Source organism: Haemorhous mexicanus, chromosome 31 (assembly GCF_027477595.1).
Source record: "Haemorhous mexicanus isolate bHaeMex1 chromosome 31, bHaeMex1.pri, whole genome shotgun sequence".
In the NCBI taxonomy this organism is placed as follows: domain Eukaryota; kingdom Metazoa; phylum Chordata; class Aves; order Passeriformes; family Fringillidae; genus Haemorhous; species Haemorhous mexicanus.
This window is the reverse complement of record NC_082371.1, coordinates 552,310-572,005: the sequence shown is the minus strand read 5'-3', so window position 1 is coordinate 572,005 and position 19,696 is coordinate 552,310. Positions and strand designations below refer to the sequence as shown.

The 19,696-nt window shown below is 58.4% G+C and overlaps 1 protein-coding gene and 1 pseudogene across 1 annotated transcript in view; both read right to left on the bottom strand.

Moving 5' to 3' along the window:
* LOC132340336 (Fc receptor-like protein 3) overlaps positions 1-19,696 on the bottom strand; it is a 377,484-nt gene that overhangs the window by 181,534 nt on the left and 176,254 nt on the right. The window lies entirely within an intron of this gene.
* On the bottom strand, positions 595-9,906 carry LOC132340104 (high affinity immunoglobulin gamma Fc receptor I-like; annotated as a pseudogene).

Sequence of the window (19,696 nt, the reverse complement as noted above, 5' to 3'; positions counted from 1 at the left end):
GCAGAATGCCAGGTTGTACTCTGCCTTTGTGGTTTTAAGCCAGTTTTTCTGTATCATTGCATATGTTGTAAGATTTCTATTAAATTGTAATTCTGACCTGAAATCTCTCTCAAAGTATTTGTGCAGTGTTCATTTCTCCCACTGGTTTACTTTCAAACCAGCACATCCATTGATCGAGTTTTCCAATAAATAATATTTTCTGAGCAGTGTTTTCCACAGGGCTCTTGCTCTTCTCTTCTCCTCCTCCCAGAGCTCCCAAACCTGTGGCTTTACCTGCATGACCACAGAGAGGAAATGGGATGGAAAACCCCCCTGTGCCCTGGCAGCACAGGGATGGGAGTTGAGAGGAACAACAACCACCACAGGAAATTCTACAAGGATAAATCTGCTCCAGTCTCCTGTGGGCAAGTCCTCAGTCAGAACAGGAGGGGTAATGTTACTTCCCATCCTCTGGAAGGGCCCTCCAGGTCATATTTACAAAGAGTGAGTGCCAAGATCCGGACTAGAGAGGCCCTGGCTCCTGCCAGGTGGGCCTAAGGGACACTGGCATCCCTTGGACTGTGTGGATCCATGGCACAGCAGAGCCACAGGAGCTCACGGCTTTAGGTGACGCCAGGACACAATGTCCGTGATGTCATCCAGATCCGTAGGGGCAGAATCCACCTCTATTCTTGTGGTGACAGGGGGATCCCGACAGGGATTGAGCTGGGTGATGAAGTGAGCCCGACTGGGAATGGCCAAAACAGGCCCTTGGAACTGGCCCTGAGGCCCTGGGAGTCCTTGGCACAGATTCTCTCAGGATAGGGGATTTCAGGGAGCCCAAAGGGCATTGTGGGGCTTTGGCAGAGCTGCTGTGGAGACAGAGGGAATTCAACTGCCATGGCCTGATCCTGACTGCCCTGAGAAAGGGGGAGGCTCCGGAACCCCACAGGGCCTTTGTGACATCCTTGTGTGGGGAACACAGCAGAGGAGAGGTTTGGGACAAGAGAATCCAGAAACTCCTGAAGGCCTCTTTGGCCATCAGAGCAAGGAAGGTCCAGGGTCCTGCCAGGTTCCTCTGGTGGAGGAAACATGCTGGGGGGGAGTGTTCAGGGTTTGTTCCTTTTTGGTGGCTTTCCCTAAAAATGGCTCCTTGTGTGACAATTTGGACTCTTAACCATGTTACTGTTGCTGTTGGTTTTGTTCTTGCATTGCTGTTTCAGGAAATTGTTCTTCTCTCAGCCCTTTGGGATCTCTGTACCTCCACGGGGAGGGCGAAGGGCAGCAGCCCCTGGTTTTTAGTGGCAGCCCAGAACTGAAGAATCCCATTCCTAAACCCCAACAAAGCTGAACAAACACAATCTCTGCCAGTTTAACCAAAAAGCTGCATTTTGGACCAAATAAGAAGGAACTGGGTCCTGTGCCCCCTGGCACTCAGAGGAGTCTGGGAGCCATGGGTGTACTGGGAGCACTGGGAGTGGGAAAGGGCAGCACTGGGTGCCCTGTGCAGCCTCCCCCGACTCGTGGTCATCACCCTGGGCAGGGTGGGCCACCATGGGAGCCATGGGATGGGGACTCCCAATGTCCTCCAGTGTCACCGCACGTTCCCAGAGATGTCACTGGTGTCCTGCAGTCACCCATGTGGTACTGGTGGCTCTGCATGGGTCACCTGGGGGTCCTTGGAGGGGACCGCAGAGTAAGAGTAAGAGACACCTGGCTTGGGGTGACACCCATAGGTGACATGTCTGTGTTCCCACCCATACCCCATACTCACCCCCTGCCCACTTGGTGTCCAGCCCCTCCCCCACCTCCAGGGGATAAGGGGGTTCTAGGGGGCCCTGTGGGGATACGGGGGGCCTGAGGGGTGTCTGGGGAGGGGGTCAAGGAGAGTCATGGCTGGAACTCCCCACTCACCTGTCCTATGATTTCCTGAGAGCTGCAAGAAAAAGAAAATGGGGTGATCATGGGGTGCCCTGGGCACCAATCCCACCTGGGACATTTAAATGCCCACTGGAGCCCTGAGCTCCCACCAGACACTGATTTCTACTGGACTCCCAGGTCCCTGCACCCCAAATCACCTCTGAGGAGCCCCAGAACAGCTGAGCCACCCAGGTACTCCAACCCCCTCCCCAGGACCCCTAAACCACCTCGGGACCCTGATTCTTCACACGGCCCCTGAGGGCCTCTCAAGCCCCTAAGAACCCCAAGAATGGAATGCAGGGAAGCCTCCAAACTGCTCCAGGATCCCTGAAGAGCTCTCAACATCCCTGCACAACTCTCCAACACCTCCCTGAAAGGCCCCAGGAGATCCCAGTGACAACCCAATATTCCTCAAGGCCCCTCCTAGGACAGCCCAGGACCCTCCAGAATGCCCCCAAACCTGTGAGCACCCCAAGCAAATGTCACTGGAGGCTCAGCTTCCTCCAGGTCAAGGGCTTTTGGTGATGCCCTAATGGCCCCCCAAGGCTGTGGGGTTGCCCCCCACTTCCTGTAGGACCTTGTCCCCCTCCTTTGTCACTCACCCCTGCGGTGCCACCAGTAACAGCCCCCGATGACAGCCAGGAGCAGGAGCAGGAACAGGAGGGTCCTGCCGACATTCACAGCCACTGCTGGGGACAGAGGGGACACATTGGGGTCACCCTGAACCCTGGGGGTCCTGAACACCCTGGTGACTCCGTGTGACCCCACCTGTGACCCAGGGTGAGCGAGGTGTCACCTCCAGTTACAGCTTAGGGCTGAGTGCCCGGAACACGCGGTGCCCGTCCTGTCCCAGCTGGTTGGTGGCCATGCACTGGTAGGTGCCTCAATGTCCCACATTGATGTCCCTGAGCTCCAGGAATGGACCTTGGGCCACCTCCTGCCTGTTGTGCAGCCAGGTGAAGGTGACAGGGGCTGAGCCCACCTGCACTGAGCAGCTCAGGGTCACGTTGTCACCTGCATGCACCTGGTGTGACAGGGGACCAGGGGTGATGGTGGCATTGGCCACGGGCACTGCAGGGACAGAGACAGGGATGAGGGAACAGGGAGGGGCTGGCAGGTAGTGTGGGGGGATAGGAACAGGGGGATGGGTGTGGTGGGGGATGTCCAGGATGGGGTCACATCATGGAGGGGTGAGGGGACACAGGGCAAAGGTGCGGAGACACAAGAAAGTTGTCTGGGGGACATGGAGGTCCCCAGCCAGGGCATCTGGGGGGTCTCGGGGGGCTCCCCATGCCCATTATTGCACTCACTGGTGCACTGTGATGCAGAGTCGGGGGCTGCTCTTCCACACGTTCCCCCGATCAGAGCGCACCTGGCAGCTGTAATTCCCCGAGTGGGAGACCCCCACGGCGGGCAACAGCAGCTGCGAGGACCCCTGCGGGCCTCCCAGCACCTGCCCATCCCGGTAGAACACGTGCAGTAGGGGGGCTCAGGGCCGCAGGGGGCTGGGGGTGCTGAGGCAGCTGAGAGTCAGGGGGGACCCCTCCGTGGGCTCAGGGGGACCCTCCAGCACCGGCACCGAGAAGAGCTCTGGGAAGTAGAGGCGTGGGGGATTTGTGACCCTGAGTCCCTGGGGAAGGGCTGTGGGGGTGTTGGGGTGGCGGCTGTGGGGTGCTCACCCTACACTGTCAATGTTACTGGTACTGACTTCTTCAACCCCCAGTATTCCATCCGGCCCTTGCAGCAGTAGCGGCTGCTGTGACTCAGCTGCAGAGGGGACAGGGACAGCTCGGTGTCACTGCGAAGTTCCTCCAGTTCCTTCCCCTTGTGGTAGAAGGACACTGAGGTGATCGGTCTATACCACCAGCCGCGGCAGCGCAGTGTCATCGTGTCCCCCTCTAGCAGTGCCCGTGCTGGCACCTGAAGCACCAGCCAGTCTCAGGGACAGAGAAGTCCTGTCACAGCCGATGGCACCAGGACCCCCCCATTGGGTCACACCCAGCAAACCAGGGGTTCCCAGTTCCAGAACAGATTCCCCGCTCTGGGAGGCTCTGGGATGTCCCCAGAGCAGGGGACAGGCTCTGGTCACACAGGAGGTGAGCAATAGAGCGGAGCCCACCCAGAGCCCTTGGGGTCTCTGCAGGTGCCAGGCTGGGGAAAACCAAATACCCCCTCACCATTTAAGACTCCCATGGGAAGCTGAGCCCACTGCCTGGTCTGTCACACTCGTAGGTTCCAATATTGGTGACAGTGACATGGTCGCATCCCTGGTGCCACCAGCGCTGCCCATCCCTGTACCAGGTGATGTCACCGGCAGACCCTGAGCTGTGGCAGGTCATTGTCACCCGGTCCCACAGCACCGGTGGCCTCCAGTGGGGCTCCATAACGATCTAGGTGTTCTGGGCACCTGTGGGTGACAGGGGACACCAGCCTGCCAGGGCCAGCACTGGGCTGGGGACAGCGGGGTGGGGACATGGCGTCCCCCGAGGACTGAACAGCGAGGCCGAGGGTTTGGGCTGGAAGGGAGAAGGGACAGGGCTGGGTGGCGGTGGCATTGCAGGGACAGAACACAGGGGCACAGGGTGTAGGGGCTGTCCCCGTGGGGACAACAGTTCTTGTGGGAAAGTGTGTCTGTGTGGTCCCCAAAAGATTTGGCAAGGCAGGGGGACACGTCTGTGTCACAGCCACCCACGCACCACATCTGTGTGGCACAGACACCTTGGGAACAGGGATGGCAAGGCCACCCTGGGCTGAGGCAGAACATGGGGACACTGTGGACACACCAGGCATGAGGATTCCATGGACACAGCCCATGCTGGCCCAGGTCACCCCCACCAGCTCATGATCCCATCCCCATCATCCCATCCCCATGGCCACATCCTCACCATTCTGATCCCCTTCTTTCCCTGCATCCCAGTTCCCTTGTCCCTATGCCCAGAGCTACATGAGCCCAAAGGTGCCAGTCCCCACATTCCTGTCCCCACATTCCCATCCCCAAATTCCTGCACCCTGTTCTGTGCCCAAAGCCACCCTACATCCCCAGTCCCACCAAGGTCCACTGTGGCTAACATGGAGTGGCATTGCTGGCCTTGGGGACCTCAGGGGACCCCGCAGCCCCCCTGTGCCCCCTCCCCTCCCCATCCCCAGCCTGTCAGGCCCGTGCCTGGGGCACTCACCCCACAGGAACAGTGCCACCTTCCCAGCCATCCCAGTGTCCCCAGACATGTGGACTGGCTTTCACTCGCTGCCAGAGGTGGCTGTCCTCTCGCTGGTGGTTCTTTGGCCAAAGGGGAAGGAAGCGAGTTCAGGTCTTGTCCTCACATGTAGGCGGCACCTGGTGGGGGCAGGGTGGCCACAAGCTGGGGACAGGTTGTGGGCAGGGTGGGGACAGAATGGGGACAAGACTGGGTGGGACAAGGTGGGACATGGGGTTCCCAGGAGTGGGGGCTCCGGGGGTTTGTGGACCCGGGGATGGGGGAGGCATGGGAATGGGGGTTCCCACGGCTGGGGGGACTCAGGGATAGGAGTACCAGGGGAACATGGGCTCCAGGGATTTGGGGTCACAGGATGGGAATGCTGGGGGAATGGGGGTCCCGGGGGAATTGGGGTCCTGGGAGGATCAAGGTGCTGGGGGAAAGAGGATTGTAAGGGATGGAATGAACAGGAGAGGGTTCCTAGGGAATGGGGTCCTGGGCCATGGAGAATCTGGGGAATGTCAGTACTGGAGTGGGGGTCCCAGGGAGGGAGGGATATAAGGAATGGGGTTGGGTTCTCAGGGGAATGGGGGTGCCAGAGATGGGCAGTGGCTGGGTCAGCCCGTGGGTCTCACCTTCTTCCCTGGATGCCTCAGATTTTGGGGTGACCCAGAGCCCAGCACAGCGCCCCTAAGGTGCCAGTGGCCTGAGGGTCACCCCAGACAGATTTTGAGGGTCTCCGGGACTCTGTCCCCACACTCCCAGTGAGTTTTCCATGTTTTTTCCATTTCTATCAATTAACCCCTTCAATTCACAAGCTGCCAGTTTGTGCCTTGATGATCCTGGAGAGCACCTGAGCAGGGAATGGGCGGGGGGCAGCCCAGGGTGGGGGAAGCAGGGGTGAGAGGTCTGCAGGGAGGTTTGGGGAGGCTGTGGGGGATGGGGGTGTCCACTTTCCCACCCAAACACTTTCACTTTCTCTCTCCTGCAGAAGAAGGAAGAGGCCATTTGACACCTTTGTCACATGGCGGGGGGCAGGTTCTTTCCTGGGGGGACACATCTCCGGGCTCCTGTCTCGGGCGTGTCCTGTCCCAGGGGGACACATGGTGAACAAGGGTGTCCTGTCCTGGGGCATGGCAGCTCTGGGGCAGTCCAGACTTCTCCATTCTTGCTCATCCCCTGCAGGATCTGAGCTCACAAGAGCAGCTTGGGAATGGAGGCCAGGGCAGGAAGGAGCGCCCAAACTCTGCTCCTTGAGGCCAGTGGTTACCCAAGGGTGGGGCCCAGCCATGGCCCAGCCCCACTGCACAGGGATGGCCATTGCCCAGCCCTGCTATGGCCAGCCCCAGGTGGCAGCCAGGACCTCAGGGTCACCCCTGCCCCTTTGGCTTTGATTCTGGCAGCTTTAGATCTGCTGCAGAGGAGAGAGTTATGTGGGGAAAAAGGCCTGCCTATGGTTTGCTTTGCCCTTCAAGAAGCCAAAACCCCAAAGGGAGCCCAAGGAGTGGCTCTGTGAGGGCCTTTGATGGTTTTCAGAGCAGGGCTGGCTGGAAACTTCCCTGCAGGGGCAGCTGTGGGGTAACCAGTCTGGAAATGCAGTAATTAATCATTTTGTTCCACTTGATAAGGGACAGATAGAAACCATGAACTACTGCAAATCCTACAACAATCGGCTGACAACCTGACCTGGACCATCCTTCTTGAACAAAACATGCAGCCCTTTGGAACCTTCCAGAAAGAAAGTTTTGGCTCAGGCTGGGGCCACCAGCTCAGAGAGAAAAGTATGGAAATATCGAGGAGGGGCTCTGCCAGTGGCCATGGTGGGGCTGTGGGGAGCGACCCTGTGGGGATTCCAGATGTCCCCAAAGGTGCTCCATCCCTGCCCTCCTCACCTGAGTGAAAGGCTGAGGCTTTGCAGGGATTGTGGTATAAAGCCACCAGAGGTGCTGCTGTGGACCTGAGACCTGCCTGGTGTCAGGAGCTGCCTTCCTTGCATCCAGGGTCATGGAGAGCAGTTGTGGGTGTTGTGCAGGCTTGTGCCTGGCCCCGGGACAGTGCTACGCTGCCAGTGGGCACTGGAATCAAACCTGCTGCCTTGGCGGCTTCTACCTGCTGCTGGTGGTGGTGCTGGGAGCAATTGGTGCCCGTGAGTTTGCAAAAGGAGCCATTTCCCATCCTGCCTCCCCTCTGAAGCTGCCATGGCCCCTGAGGGGGTGGAGCTCGACCGGGGCGCCACCTGCTGGCCTGGAGTGCTCCCTGCAGCGCCACCTGCTGGCCGCGGTTATAACTGCCATAAAATCAAACAGCGCTGGGCCGGAGGGAAAGTTCTCGGTTTGTGTTGTTTGTAATGTTCTGGTGTATAAATTTCCTCATAAAGAGCTGTAATTCCATGTCCTACACTTTGGCCTGGATGCCCCATCATTTTTAAAATTAAAAAAGTTTTAGAGATTGGTCTTCTTTCCATTCCAGGATGTTCCCACTTTCCTTGGCAGATATTTCTCTTTTAAATGAGTTGCCAAATCCTGGGTTCCAGTGTGGATAGGACAGACACCCCAAGAGAAGACATGGTCAGAGACTAGGACACCTCACGCTCTGCCTTTTAAGCCAGTTCTGCCACCAAGGGTCCTCTCCCTAGCTGGCACTTCTGGTCACCTGGCCACTCAGGAGCTGGCTTTGGCAGATTGTCACACTGTCCCCAGTGGGCCATGGCTAACAGACTGATGGACAGAATGGGACCTTTCTCAGCAAAAGCAAGGCCTGACCCACCCCTGCCACACAGAGCTGTTCCAAATTGTCTCCAGACATCAAAGTTTTCCTGTCTCTGACACCCCACACTGTGCCATGGCCTGATCCCGACTGCCCTGGAGAAAGGGGAGGCTCTGGAACCCCCACAGGGCCTTTGTGACATTGTGGTGTGGGGAACAGGGAAGAGGACGGGTTTGGGACAGGGAACAAGAGAATTCAGAGCCTACTAAAGTCTGCTATGGCCATAAGAGTAAGGAAGGTCCATGGCCCTGGCTTGTTCCTTTCTAGGGGGAATTTCCCAGGAAATCATTCCTTGTGTGACAATTTGGACTCAGAACCTGTTGCTGCCATTGGTTTTATTCTCTCTTGTTGCTGTTTCAGGAAATTGTTCTTCTCTCGGCCCTTTGGGATCTTTGTTCTCCCAAAGGGAGGTAGAAGGGCAGTTCTTGGTGGCAGCACACAGATGAGTGGCTGCCCATGGGTGGGGACCCCCAGTGTCCCCCAGTTCCCCCCAGTGTCACAGCACATTCCCACAGATGTCACCAGCTTCCTGCGGTTGCCCCTGGGGTCCCCGCAGCACCATGTAGGTCATCTGGGGATCCTGGAGGGTGGTGGCACGGGGGGACACTGCAAGAGACATGGGCTGTGGGATCTGGGTGGGGTGACACTCGTGGGTGTCTTGTCCCTCTGAGTGTGTCCCCACAAGTATTCACCCCCTGACCTCTTGGTGACCACAATGTGGGTGTACAGCACCTCCCCCTCCTCTGGGTGGGGGTGGGGTATCCAGGAGGCCCTGAGGAAATAAAGGGCATGTGGGGAGGGGAAAGGAGGTGTTGGGGTAAAAGGGGGGAATGTGGTTGGAGCCCCCCACTCACCTTTCTTGGTTCTTCCTGGCAGCTCCAGAGGAAAGAGGGAAGGGGTGACTGTGGGGTCCCAGGGCCCTGACCCCTCTCAGGATTCCTGATCCACCACGGGACCCTCAATTCCGCACAGGACCCCCAAATATCTCTGGAGACCCCCAGAATTCAGGAACATCCCCAGTGCCGCCGATCAAGAACTCAATGCCCAGCAGGACAGAGACACCCCAAAGATCCCCTGAAAGAACCCCAAACATCCCTGCAAGACCCTCCAGCACCTTCCAAACCCTATAGTACCCCCAGACAAGGTCACAGTTCTTTGCTGTGGGTGCTGCCCTATCGCTCCCCAACTCTGGGGCCTCTACAGCTCCCTGGGCCCCCTGTCACCCCCCATTTTCACCCACCCACACGGTGCCACCAGTGCCAGGCCACAGTGACACCCAGGAGCAGGACCAGGAACAAAAGGGCCTCAATATCCCCTGCGGCAGCTGCAAGAAACAGAGGGGGACACATCAGGGTCACCTATCACTCGGGGGTCCTGTCCTCCCTGGTGACTCCATGTGACCCCACCTGTGACCCAGGGTGAGCGAGGTGTCACCTCCAGGGCCAGCTTTGGGCTGAGTGTCCGGAACACGTGGTGCCCATCCTGTCCCAGCTGGTTGGTGGCCACGCACTGGTAGGTGCCTGAATGTCTCACATTGATGTCCCTGAGCTCCAGGAGGGGACTCTGGGCCACCTCCTGCCCGTTGTGCAGCCAGGTGAAGGTGACAGGGACTGAGCCCACCTGTACTGAGCAGTGCAGGGTCACATTGTCACCTGAGCGCAACTGGTATGACAGGGGACCGGGGGTGATGGCGGCATTGGCCATGGGCACTGTGGGGACACAGACAGGGCTGAGGCCACAGGGAGGGGCTGGCAGCCAGTGTGGGGGGATAGGGACAAGGGGGAATGGGTGTGAGGGGGGATGTCAGAGATGGGGTCACACCAAGGTGGGCTGAGAGGAAACAGGGCAGAGGGTGGGGGACCCAAGAAAGGTGTCAGGGAGACATGGACGTACCCAGGCAGGGGATCCGGGGGGTCTCGGGGGGCTACCCGTGCCCATCCCCGCATTCACTGTGCACCGTGATGTGGAGTCGGGCACTGCTCTTCTGCACGTTTTCCCCCTCAGAGCGCACCTGGCAGCTGTAATTCCCTGAGTGAGAGACCCCCATGGTGAGCACCAGCAGCTGTGAGGACTCCTGCGGGCCTCCCACCACCTGCCCATCCCGGTAGAACAAGTACAGGAGAGGGGCTCAGGGCCGCAGCGGGTTGGGGGTGCTGAGGCAGCTGAGACTCAGGGAGGACCCCTCGGTGGGCTCAGAGGGGCCCTCCAGCACCGGCACCAAGAAGAGCTCTGGGAAGGAGAGGCAAGGTGGGGACTGTGACTCTGAATCCACAGGGAGGGGGCTCTGGGGATGTCAGAAGATTGGAGTTTCAGCCATGGGGGGCTCACCATGCACTGTCACTGCTGCTGACCATGCCTGCCAGGTCCCCACCAAGCCCCCGCAGCTGTAGCTGCCACTGTGGTTCAGCTGCAGACGGGACAGGGACAGCTGGATCCCTCTGAGGAACCCCCACAGATCCTTCTCGTCCTGGTAAAATCGCACCCTGGTTACTGTGGTGTTCCACCGGCCCCAGCAGCGCAGTGTCCGCGTGTCCCCCTCCAGCAGCACCTGTGCTGGCACCTGCAGCATCAACCGGTCTGTGGGGCAGGAGGGTCCCATCTCCCTGAGGGGCTCGAGACAGGGTGCGCGTGGGACCAGGGACATCTGGGGTGCACTGGGATCCAGTGGGATACACTGGGATGTCCCTGCATACAGGGCACAGGCTCTCGCCACACTAGGGATGTGAGGCCACCCACGGAGCAGAGCCCACCCTGACCTGTCAGGGGCCACCCAGATAATTTAAGACCCCCCCTTACCATCTAAGACGCTTACAGAGTGGTTGCACCCACTGCCGGGTCTGTCACTCTCATGGGTGCCCTTCTCAGTGACAGTGACGTGGTCGCGTCCCTCCTGCAACCAGTGCCCCCCGTCCTTGTACCAGCTGGTGGCATCGTTGGTCCCCGAGCCCTGGCAGGTCAGTGTCACCTGGTCCCACAGTACCGATGACCTCCAGGGGGGCTCCACAAGGAGCTGGGTGGTCTGGGCACCTGCAGGTGACAGGGGACACCAGCCTGGCAGGGCCAGCAAGGGCCTGGTGACAGCGGGGTGAGGCCATGGCATCCCCTGAGGACTCACCAGCGAGGCCGAGGGTCTGGGCTGGAAGGGAGAAGGGACAGGGCTGGGTGGGGGTGGCACGGCAGGGACAGCAGCATGGGGGCATGGGCTATGGGGGCTATCCCCATGGGGACAGCAGTTCTTGTGGGAAAGTGTTTCTTGGTGGTCTCCAAGAGATTTGGCAATGCACGGGGACATGTCTGTTTCACAGCCACCCACACACCACATATGTGTGGCACAGACACCTTGGGAACAGGGATGGCAAGGCCACCCTGGGCTGAGGTAGAGCAAGGGGACACTGTGGAAACCCTGGGCATGAGGATTCCATGGACACAGCCCATGCTGGCCCAGGCTACCCCCACCAGCTCATGATCCCATCCTCATCATCCCATCCCCATGGCCACATCCTCACTATTCTTGTCCCCTTCTGTCCCTGCATCCCAGTTCCCTTGTCCCTATGCCCAGAGCTACCTGAGCCCAAAGGTGCCAGTCACCACATTCCTGTCCCCACATCCGATCCCCAAATTCCTCCCCCATGTTCCTGTCCCCAAAGCCACTCTACATCCCCAGTCCCACCCAGGTCAACTGTGGGTAACACAGACTGGCACTGCTGGCCTTGGGGACATCAGGGGACCCTGCAGCCCCCCTGTTCCCCCTCCCTTCCCCATACCAGGATGTCAGTCCTGTGCCCGGGGCACTCACCCCACAGGAGCAGCGCCACCTTCCCAGCCTTCCTGGTGTCCCCAGCCATGTGGACTGGCTGTCACTCACTGCTGTGGCCACCACTCCTCTGACTGGCAGCTCTTTGGATGAAGGAGAAGGAAGCAAGATCACGCCTGTCCCCGCGTGTAGGTGGCCCTTGGTAGGGGCAGGGTGGCCACAAGCTGGGAACAGGCTTGGGACATGGAGGGAGAGTCTGGAGACATGGTGGGACATGGAGTTCCCTGGAGTGGGGGGCTCAGGGGATGTGGGGAATCAAGGATGGGTGTCCAGGAGAATCGGGGTCCAGGGGAAGTGGGGTCTCCATTCCTGGGGGGCATTCAGGAATGGGTGTGCTGTGGAAACATGGTCCCCAGGGATTTTGGGTTATGCCATGTGGGTGTCGTAGTTGGGGGTGCAGAGGGGAAAAGGAGACCCTCAGGAATAGGGGTTGTGGGGGAAGAAGCAGCCCATGGGATGGGATCAAGGCAATGGTGGTGCTGGGCAGTGGCAGTCCTGGGATGGGGGTCCCCAAGGAGGAGAGACCAAGGCAATGGGGGTCCCATGCTTGTGGTGCCAGGGGAATGGGGGTGTCAGGGATGGGCTGTGGCTAGGGGCCCAGTGGGTCTCAGCTCCTTCCCTGTGTGCCTCAGATTTTGAGTGACCCAGGGCCCAGCACAACCCCCCTGGCATGCTCATTTCTTGGCCAGGTATCACCTGGGGGTCCTGGGTAAGTCTGCCTCTGTGCCCTCCCCTGCCCTTGACTTTTTGTCTCTTTATTTCTCTTTTTTCCTTCTTTTCCTCACTTTTGTGCCATGTCCCCTCAGCCCCAGTTCCTGGCTCAGCAATCCCGGGGAGCACTTGAGCAGGGAAGGGGTTGGGGGACCCCAGGGTAGGGGGAAAATGGGGAGTAGAGGGTGCAGGGAAGGATGCAGAGGCTGTGGGGGACAGAGGTGTTGGGCTGTGCCCCTACAAGTCTTTCACTTTTTTCTAGAAAAGAAGGAAGAGACCGTTTGCGCTGAGAGTCAGATGGGAAAGGGGCGCACTTCTGTCCTGGGGGGCACATCCGGGGGGTCCTGTCTTGAGGAGATCCTCTAAAAGGGGGTGACACATCCTGGCATGTGGGGTCCTGTCCCACGGGTGGCAGTTCCAGAAATGTCCCTGCACATTCCTGGTCAGGTACCTTTCCCAGGGGTGGCACATCCTGGGGACCCCTGTCAGTGCAAGGGTAGGGCCCAGCCATGGCCCAGCCCCACTGCACAGGGATGGCCATTGCCCAGCCCTGCTCTGCCCAGCCCCAGGTGGCAGCCAGGACCTCAGGGTCCCCCCTGTCCCCTTGGCTTTGATTCTGGCAGCTTTTGAGCTGCTGCAGAGGTGAGAATTCTGTGGGGGAAAAAGGCCTGCCTGTGGTTTGCTCAGCCCTGCAAGAAGCACAAATCCTAAAACGAGCCCAAGCAGTGGCTCTGTGAGGGCCTTTGATGGTTTTCAGAGCAGGGCTGTCTGGAAACCCCCCCTTGCAAGGGCAGCTGTGAGGGAACCAGTCCGGAAATGCAGCAATTGATCATTTTGTTCCTCTTGGTATGGGTCTGAGAGAGCCCCAGCACTACTGCAAATCCCACAACAATTGTGCTCAACAACCTGCTCAACAACCACTCCTCCTCCTCCCTGCCTTGCTGTGGATGGACAGTGGCTGGATGCCCTGCACCCACCACAGCTGCTCTGTCACTGCCCTCCACACCTGGATGGGGAGAGAAAATTGAGCAAAGGGTTCCTGGGTTGAGACAAGGACCAGGAGAGATCACTCATCAAATCCTGTCACGGGTAAAACTGCCTGGCAATTAGACATATGAATTGAATTTATTGCTGACAAAATCATAGCAGAGTAAGGAGAAGTCAAAGAAACCCTTCAATGCATCTTCTCCCTTTTATGAATGACTATGCAATCATTGGCTTTCACTATTCTATTGGCTTTTGTCAATTATTTTGGTTTATACAGTTTGTAATCTCTTTTTAACTGCTTTTGATACACTACAATTTGTCAGCCTTTTACCCTAATCCCAGTGTAGAGTATAAATTTTAGTGTGATAAACAAATTATACTTTAGGCTCTCTTAAAATATCAAGATAGAGACAATATGCTGTGTATTGTAACATTAACTGTTGCAGAAGTAGCCAATGCCTTTATTTGTGTAACTAAGGGACAATGGTAAGAATAACTCAGATAATTTTGTGAAATAGTTAGTGTTGATCTAATGTACTGGTGGAGGATCTCACCTGTATGAGTAGAACACATTGAAAAGAAGTAAGTAAATAAACATCAAAAGAAAGAATGCAAAGAGGAATTTACCACTGAACCTTCCATTGTCAAGAACTGTCAAAGCACAGAACAGGGGGGCTTTGTGAGGACATAAAATATATAAATTTAATCTGCAGGATGGCATGGACTTTATGAAAATGAATCAAGGGTCAAACCAAGCAAAGGATTCCCAGAACATGTAAACTGGAAAGAATGTTTGAATATGTATCACCCTCCTGAGTATGTATTTAACCAATACAATGAGAAGGTGGGAAAGAAGAATTGTTGTAGGTAATGGTGTGCCTCTGGCAGTTGCAAAGCACCCAGCCCACTGCTTACTGTCCCTTTTATTTGTTATTAAACATTTATAAATTTTATGACTGAGTCTTGTTTCTCAGAGAGCTTAATCAAAAGCTGAATTTTGGGTACAATAAGAGTGAAAAATGTTGTGTTCTCCCCCAGCAATGGGAGAGGGAAGGAGGAGCCCCATGGAGTGCTGGGAAGATGAAGAAGAGAACCTTGAGGGAAATTAATGCTCCCCAGTGCCCCCAGTGCCCCGCAGTGTCACAGCACATTCTCGTAGTCACAGGAGTCTCACTGTCCCTCGTGGGGTCCTGACAGCTCCACGTTGGTCACTTTGGATCCCAAGGTGGGGCAGGGCTGGGGGACACCCGTGGGGGCCCTGAGAGTGACACTGGTTTTGGGGACCTGCGTGGGGGGTTACACCCGTGGGTGACGTGTCCTTGTCCCTCCCCGTACTCACTCCTGGCCCACTTGGTGCCTACATGCAGGGGTCCAGCACTCCCCTCTCCTCTGGTGGGGTCCTGTGGGGATAATTGGGAGTCTGGGTGGTGTCTGGAGAGGGGGAAAGGGTAGTCCCAGCCCAAGCCCTCCACTCACCTTTCCTCGGGTTTCCTGACATCTGCAAGGAAAAGGTGAGGGGTGACTGTGGGACTCTGGGAGCATTGAACCTTCCTGGGACCTCAGCATCCCCAAACACCCAAGGGACCCCCAAATCGCCATGGCAGCCCCAATTCCCAATGGACCCCTGATTCCCCTCCAACACTCCAGGCACCCCTGAACCCCCCTGAACTTCTGCATCACTGCAGGGCGCCCAACCCCCCAGGTGTCCGCCATTCTCTGAGCCCCCAGAACTCCAAGTCTGGCAGGGAGGGGGAACCGAAACTCCCCCAGGATCCCAAAATGATCCCCCAACATCCTGCACATCTCTCCAGGAGATCCCCAAACTCTCCAGGAGCTCCCTGTGCCACTGCAATGTTCCTCAAAGCCCACCCAGGGATAGCCCTGGAGCCCAACTAAGACCCTCCAAAATTCCCCCAGATCCCCCAGGACCCCCAGCTGAGGTCACTGCAGGCTCAGTTTCCCCCAGCTCTAGGGCCCTGGGTGCTGCCGATCTCTGTCCCCACTCTGGGGGCTTCCCCTCACTCCAGGACGCCCATCCTCCCCCATTGTCACTCACCCCGGCTGTGCCACCAGTGACAGCCCCCGATGACCGCCAGTAGCAGGAGCAGGAACAGGAGGGTCCTGCCAACATTCACAGCCACTGCTGGGGACAGAGGGGACACATCAGGGCCACCTTGAACCCTGGGGATCCTGCACTCCCTGGTGACTCCATGTGACCCGACCTGTGACCCAGGGTGAGCGAGGTGTCACCGTCAGTGCCAGTTTTGGGCTGAGTGCCGGAACACGTGGTGCCCGTCCTGTTCCAGCTGGTTGGTGGCAGCACACTGGTAGGTGCCCCAATGTCCCACATGGATGTCCCTGATCTCCAGGAGGGGACTCTGGGCCACCTCCTGCCCGTTGTGCAGCTAGGTGAAGGTGACAGGTGCTGACCCCACCTGCACCGAGCAGTGCAGGGTCACGTTGTCACCTGAACGCACCTGGTGTGACAGGGGACCGGGGGTGATGGTGGCATTGGCCACGGGCACTGTGGCGACACAGTCACGGCTGGCACCGGCCGAGGTGGGATGGGATTGCCGTGGGTGGGGTCACCTCACCCCCAGCCCGAGGGTCCCGCTCACCCAGGACAGTGACATTCAGGGGGTCACTCTTGGCCACGCTGTCCCCGTCGCTGACGCAGCACTGGTACTGGCCGCTTTCATTGTCCCCAACGTGCCACATTTCCAGGCAGTGCCCCAGAGCCCTCCGGTGCCAGGAGAAGTACAGGGGACCTGTCCCCGCGGCCACATCGCAGCTCAACACCAGGCTGTCCCCGAGTGCCACCCGTCCCCTGGGGGGCTGCCCTGACAGGGACACCCCCAAGAGAAGGACCCCTGCGGGAGGGGGGGGCACCAGGGGACAGGCAGGGACCCGGGGAGGATGGGGAGGGGCAGGGGGACCCCAGTGAGGGAGAGGGAGTGCAGAGATGGGACTTGGAAAGGAACTCCGAGGGATGATGGGGAGTTCACAGAGAGGACACCTGGAGAGGGAAGGGGGTGACACAAGGGGACCCAGACAGGGCATGATGTGACCTGGGGAACTTGCAGGGACCTCAGAGAGGGGTGGGAGGACGCAGGGAGGAGTGAGAGGACCGGTGAGGGATGGGGGACACAGGCCAGGAATGGGAGACCTGGGAATGGACCCGAAGCAGGGATGGCAGGACACGGAAAAGGTGTCAGGGAAGGATGGGGGTATCCATGCAGGGCTGGGGGACTCAGTGAGGGACCTGAGAAAGGAGCGGGGGATGCAGGGAGGGATCCGGGAAAGACTGGGGGCCAAAGGGTGGGTGTCAGGAAGGACTGGGAATCCCCAGTGAGCCCTGGGGGACTCGAGCAGGCTGTGGGGGTTCCCCATGCCTATCCCCGCACTCACTGTGCACCGTGACGCGGAGTTGGGCGCTGCTCTTCTGCACTTTCCCCCCCTTGGAGTGCACCTTGCACCTGTAATTCCCCAAGTGGGACACCCCCATGGCGGGCACCAGCAGCTGTGGGGACCCCTGTGGTCCCACCACCTGCCCGTCCTAGTAGATCACGTACAAGAGGGGGGCTCGGGGCTGCAGGGGACTGGGGGTGCTGAGGCAGCTGAGAGTCAGGGGGGACTCCTCGGTGGGCTCGGGGGGACCCTCCAGCACCGGCACCGAGAAGAGCTCTGGGAAGGAGAGGCGAGGTGAGGACTGTGACTCTGAGTCAGCTGGGAAGTGGCTTTGGGCATGTCAGGAGATTGGAGTTCCAGCAGTGGAGTACTCACCATGCACTGTCACTGTCACTGCTGCTGACCGTGACATAAAGGACCCCACCAAGCTCCCGCAGCTGTTGCGGCCACTATGGCGTAGCTGCAGAGGGGACAGGGAGAGCTCGGTCCCCCTGAGGGCCCCCCCAGATCCTTCTTGTCATGGTAAAATCGCACCCTGGTGAGAGGGTTGTCCTGGTGGCCCCAGCAGCACAGTGTCACCATGTCCCCATCTAGCAGCGCCCGTGCTGGCACCTGCAGCACCAGTCTGTGGGACAGGAGGGTCCCATCTCACTGAGGGGCTCGAGACAGGGTGTCTGTGGAACCAGGGACATCTGGGTGCACTGGGATTCACTGGGATATCCCTGTGTGCAGGGCACAGGCTCTCGCCACATGGGGGGTGTGAGGCCACCCACAGAGTGGAGCCCACCCAGACCTGTCAGGTCTAGGGTCGGCTGTCTGTCTCTGCCCCCAGACACGCTTAGGATGGTTCTTGCACGCTGGGCTTCAAAGGATGAGACTGGACGCTAGGTTTTTTCGGTCTTCAGTTTGTTTATTATCTCTTATCTAAAAAGTCCTTTTCCCTGCCTGAAGGATCTGACCAGCACGGCAGCCAAAGGCACTCTGCCCACCCTTAAGGCGGCCGCATCTTTTATAACAAAAACTACGTATATCATATTTACATTTTTGTCCCCAATACCTATCATCTTCGTCACTAAGTACACCCTCATCCCAGACCAATCCACAAGTGCCAACACCACCCCAGAAGATGGAAGACAGGAAGAAGAAGGAAAAGCCTGGTAGCACACCCTGATTCCTCCATCTTGTCTCTACCACCCCCCTGTACCGAAACCCCAAAATTTGTAATTCACCCTATAATAATATCTTCCCTTCACTATTTACACTTGAGTGGTTCTCGCATGTTCCATTTCCTCATACATCGGTGGCACATCTCTAGATAGATCAAAATCAAGCCACCAAGTGCTTTTGGCAACATTCCAGGACTCCCGAGCCCCCCAAGGGTTCTCTCGGTAGCTCTGGACATCAGGAGTGATGTGCTGAGCTCCCACAGTCAGGGGCCATCCAGATCATTTAAGATCCCCCCTCACCATCTAAGACGCTTACAGAGCGGCTGCGTCCACTGCTGGGTCTGTCACACTCATAGGTGCCACTCTTGGTGACAGTGACATGGTCCTGTCCCTGCTTCCCCCAGGGCCGCCCGTCCCTGTACCAGGTGGTGGCACCAGCCCGAGCCGTGGCAGTCCAGTGCTACCCAGTCCCACAGCACCGCCGGCCTCCAGCGGGGCTCCACAAGGAGCTGGTTGGTCTGGGCACTTGTGGGTGACAGGGGACACCAGACTGCCAGGGCCAGCGTGGGGCTGGGGACAGCTGGGTGGGGCCATGGCATCCCGAGGACTCACCAGCAAGGCCGAGGGTCTGGGCTGGAAGGGAGAAGGGACAGGGCTGGGTGGGGGTGGCACTGCAGGGACAGCAGCACGGAGACACAGGGTGTGGGGGATGACCCCATGGGGACAGCAGTTCTTGTGGGAAAGTGTGTCTGGGTGGCCCCAAAAGATTTGAGAGGCAGGGGGACATGTCTGTGTCACAGTCACCTTTGTACTACATCCGTGTGGCACAGACACTTTCGGAACAGGGCCACCAAGGACACCCTGGGCTGAGGCACAACATGGGGACACTGTGGACGCCCTGGGCACAAGGACACCATGGACACAGCCCATGCTGGCGGCGCAGGTCACCCCCACCAGCTCATGATCTCATCCCCATGATCCCATCCCCATGGTCACATCCTCACCGTTCTGGTCCCCTTCTTTCCCTGCATCCCAGTTCCCTTGTCCCTATGCCCAGAGCTACATGAGCCCACATCCCCATCCCTAAATTCCTGCACCCTGTTCCTGTCCCCAAAGCCACCCTACATCCCCAGTCCCACCAAGGTCCACTGTGGGTAACAGAGAGGGGCACTGCTAGCCTTGGGGACCTTGGGGGACCCCACAGCCCCCCTATGCCCCCTCCCTCCCCATCCCCAGGATGCCAGGCCCATGTCCAGGGCACTCACCCCACAGGAGCAGCACCACCTTCCTGGCCATCCCAGTGTCCCCAGCCATGTGGAGTGGCTGTCACTCACTGCTGTGGCCACCACTCCCCTGGCTGGCGGCTCTTCAGGAGAAGGGGAAGGAAGCAAGGACACGTCTGTCCCAATGTGTAGGTGGCCCTTGGTGGGTGCAGGGTGGCCACGAGCTGGGCACAGGCTGGGGACAAGGGTAGGTGGTACAAAATGGGATATGGGGTTCCCAGTGGGCTTGGGGACCTGGGGATGGGTGTCCAGAGTGTTGTGGTGTGAAGCTCTGCTTCCTCCTTGTTTCCCCCCTGCCCTCTTCCTAATGGCTGTCGTTCCAGTTCCACATTCCAGCCAGGGCATCGTGTGATTGGCAGAAGTTCAAAAGATGCTTTTCAGACCTGGAGTCATTGGCCTGTCCAGGTGTCATTGTCCCCTGAGACCCTCCCCCTCCCACCTGGTTGGTGGATTACCTATCCTCTCCCT